Source organism: Battus philenor, unplaced genomic scaffold, assembly GCF_028537555.1.
Source record: "Battus philenor isolate CCGP_79_NKW_IND1 unplaced genomic scaffold, ilBatPhil1.0.hap1 SCAF_26, whole genome shotgun sequence".
NCBI lineage: Eukaryota > Metazoa > Arthropoda > Insecta > Lepidoptera > Papilionidae > Battus > Battus philenor.
This window is the reverse complement of record NW_027181689.1, coordinates 4,861,126-4,865,679: the sequence shown is the minus strand read 5'-3', so window position 1 is coordinate 4,865,679 and position 4,554 is coordinate 4,861,126.

Here is a 4,554-nt window from a genome sequence, read left to right as displayed (position 1 = left end):
GCGTTCTCTTTTTTGTGAGTATTCCTGTTCGACCAGACGGCGGGCAGACGGACGTTTTGGGCGTGCTTAGACGTGCTTAGGTGTCGCTGACGTCACTGACTCAAGTTATTCAACCTGCCTGCTGTATACCGCCACTACACTTTATATAGGTATAGATTAATTACGCCACCACAAAATCAAACACTCCCGACGATCAGGTTATCTTCAAATTCATCTACAAAATTTTTTCCAAACCAATGCGTCATTTAAAAAGGCATCACTATACTTTCAAGTCATCTACAATGTCTTCCTCAAGCTTCAAGGTCGTATACGAGATCATAGCCCCTCTGGGCCATCTAGAGTCTTTACTTAACAGTAAGTTCATCTCCAAAGTCGTCGTTAAAACCAACATTTCATCCACAAAGTTTTTATATAGCAAACAGATCATTCACAAAATTAGCACATAACCACCAGGTGATCGTGCTTACTTGACTGGTTAAGAACTCATCAGCCTCAAACATGATGACGTCCTTTTAGTCCAAAATTTCGTTAACAGCGTACATTAGTATTACAAATTTATTTCATATAGAGCCTTAAAAGGTAATACTAGGGCTGTACTTATTTGTGGCAGATATAGATACCTATGGCATCCGTGTGGATGAAAATCACTAAGGTAGTATTCCGAAAAAAAAAGATTAATTTGTCATTGTGTAATTATTTGCGTGACACTTCGTTTACTGCATATACCGATGCAAATGTATACGTCCCGAGGCGACAACATCGTCTATCTAATATTATTCTGAGACAATTCTGGTGGTAGTTAAAACATAAATTATAATTTAGTATTACTAACATTTTGTGTTAGCTACTTTCTTATTGCAAACGTATTCAGAAGTGCCTAAATAAGACTAAAAAATAAACACCGTCGTAAATAACCAACGGCCGTGAAACGCCCAGTTCGGCAAACTTGGTGTCTGAGAACGCGGTAGGTTTTATGAGATCACTGACTCCGTACGAAGATGGTGTTAGAGCTTTTTATACTAGAAATTGATTAAACCAAATACCGTTGACCTGACGGTATTATACGTTCTGACTATAATTACCCATACATAGTTACACAAAAACAAAACTCACAACAACATACACGCATTAACTTAAAACAAGATTATATGTATAGTATAAGTATACTTAGCCAAACAATATAAGCTAAAAACTGCGCAAAATCGTGATAAATACGGTTGTAGTCCAAATGCCCACGGGATATGGAAAACCTTGGTGTATCTACATAGGTTTAAACTAAAGTCCCTTGTGTGACTGTGACCCTGGGTTGTACCAGACCGTGGTGCACATAATGATTTGCTGTCCCGTATTTAGTAGATACAGAGGAGTTTCATGAGATGCTGCTGGGGAGGAAAATAAAGAGTGACAGCATTGTCTTCATAATAGGAGATGGCGATAACCGATATTACTACAAAACAGTAATTAATAATAAAATAAAAAGAAATAAAACGTAATGGTATAGCAAATATGATGGAGGATGGGAGGTGATGCAAGAAAGGTTCGTAAATATAAGTTTAGGATGTAGTGTAGTATCGGTTAAAAGAGAAGAAAATTCAAAAGAAAAATTCTAACTAAGACAGGAGGAACGAAAATTTAAACGCCTTCAGACCCACTACTGAAGTGATTGATTGCAATGTAATGCTCTCTGCTCAGTTCTGTTCTCAGACTCTGTTCAGTCTTTCCTGACATATTATATAAAAAAATATTATATAAGCTTATTTTTAGTACCGCATAATAACACAAACTCTATACAGTCACATAACATATGCACTTAAAATATTCCGTCAACTTTAGAGACCTTTAAAATCAGATTAGTCGTAGCTTAATTTTAAGATGAATGATGCAATTGCTGGAAAACTCAATTTGATTCTATTTTTATTAAATTGGATCTCTCTATCATTCTCCACCTTTATTAGTATCATCATTACAGTTGTAGAACGTCTGCTGGTTCACACATAGACCTACCCCATAGATTTCCAATAAGACAAGTTGGAAGCATTCAGCGTTTTTCAAAATTCTTAAGTTCTTTAAGAATTTTAAATTAATGTTTGAAGACTGAAAGCTGCTCGATGACAGATAAAAGGTTTTTTTAATTCGTTCCACCCATTATTTTGTTGGGAACAGGGATTTACTTTCTATATTAAATTTTTCACTTCATATTTATTATTTTCATACTATTCTACGATTCTTCACAATCTCTGTCACTTTGTTCTTCATTGCATAATTCTGTCTATTTTTCTCTTCCGCTCTAATATCCTTCCATCCATTCCCAATTACTCTAGTTTAGTTTATTTATACAATTTAAATATATACAACAACAATATTTCTATTATAATTAGTTCTATTACATATTTTTGTGTAGCACTGTTTATCTTATCATTTGTTACTATTTATTAATGTTTTGGCTACTGTTCTGCAGAAGTTGAGGAAGGTTTTTTGCCGTCTTTCTCTATCAAAATAGAGGCGAACAGATATAAGCTTCGAAGTATTGCCTAGACAATCTTTCGCTAAAAATCATAAACCATGCCTTTTAAATGTTGTTTTGACATCTATTTATACGTACTTACAATTACTTACACCTTAAAATTTCAATGGGCTTTATAAAAAAAATCAAATACAAAATCATTCGATTTTGGTTTATACAAAAAAAAACGAATAAAATGCTTTCCTTAATAGTTGTTTCTTATTTTCTTTTCGCTGCCAAAACTTTAACCGATAAAAAATTCATACGCTGGACTAACTCTAACATTTGACGAAAAATGCTCATATTTTATTTACTATGTAATAAGTCATTTTCCGATAATAATAACAAAGTAAAAGACGCTACAGTCGCTGGATGTACATAACCGGACATTGTAGTCTTGGGTCTTGGTGGATCTTTGGAAAAGGTCTGTCTGTGCTTTGTAGTGCAGCTCTGCTGTGAAAAGAAAGGTCGCCAAGATGAGTCTTACAATTTATAGTCTGATGAACAGGACCCTACTTCGTGTAATAAAATCTTAATACTTAAATTATTTTCTTCTATTTTTATGTTTACAGCTATGTCTATTAAAGCAACGTACAAAATAAGCGGTCAAACATAGCAACCCACAATTAGCTTTTTATCAACAATAGTTATTAATAATTAATACAATGATACGCTGTTCTGCTATCGCAATTTATTCACTCCCTTGACAGCGCGATAAGTCAGTAAATTTAAATACAGACAGATAGACAGACAGCCCGAGATAAACACTAATTAGTATCAAGATATCGAGCTTTAAACATCGTTTCAATGGAGTCAAATCTTCTTGGGTTAATAAAATAGGAAAGCAAACAACAATTCTTGCGAAGCAAGTTTACTATCGAAATTCTAAATATTGCCGTCATCATACAGTAGAATAAATTATGTTTGAATTTACTATAATGACGTCATCGACATCATTTCAGCCGCAAGACGTCCACTGCTGGACATATACCTTTAGATTTCCAGTAACATCAGTTGGAATCGGGCTGCAGTTAGACGTCATTTGCTGTATTTATGGGTCCGAAATCTCCAACGCAGAACCTTAAGACGCCAGAGGCCATCTGTTCTCGCTATGCGCTATGCCAAATGCCAATTCAACTTGCCAATCCGTTCATCAATATACTTTAGTCACCTTTTAATAACAGGTGTCGTTTATTACATATATTTTATTATATCTTTTATTACATATCAACTTAGGGATAGTCAATCGTAGAACATGATCCTGATAAACTTAACAAATAGTCAGGTGAAACGTTTTGAATTTTCAAATTTATATCTTAACTTGACAGTTTTCTAACCTATATAGGCTAATTATGATTAAATATATTATTAATACATATAAGAAAAATAGCGTCGTGTATAAAATTAGTAACTATGTATACTATAATAGAGCTCGGGAGTGAATTGCCCTATAATTACCATTAAAAATTTTGTGAAAGTGATTACAAAAAAACCGTCTGGGTTTGTTATGCTATTGTTAGTTTTGGGGCGCATATGGAACCAAAATTATTTGAAAGATGCCATTATATTTGATGATTATGTGTACTGCATAACAAATTAAGCTATTTTGGCATTATCCTCATGATGTATACGAGTAATCACTGTAAATTAGTTTTTCCCAACATAGGGCCCACGTCACAAAGAGGCAATTTTATTGTTAAGGGAAGCAATACTAAAGTGGGCTTTAAATTAAAAAATATATATTAATGTTATATTGGAGGCGTAAAAATTTTATAAAGGCTAAGGTGAGGCATGGCGCATATAAGTTTGAAAAATACAGCTGTAAACGGTCCTTATTGGATAACAATATAATTAGATTAATATAAAGAAAAAAAAATTAAAAGTTGACTGGTTCGAATTTATAAATTTACTTTTGTTAAACAAATTTAAAATCATTTTATGATAGATTTATCAATTTATGACAGGTAGAACATAATAAAAAACATTTTCATTTTATTAAAAATATTTTAAATAAAACTGGTATCTAATTATTTTTATAGATTTTTCTTTTG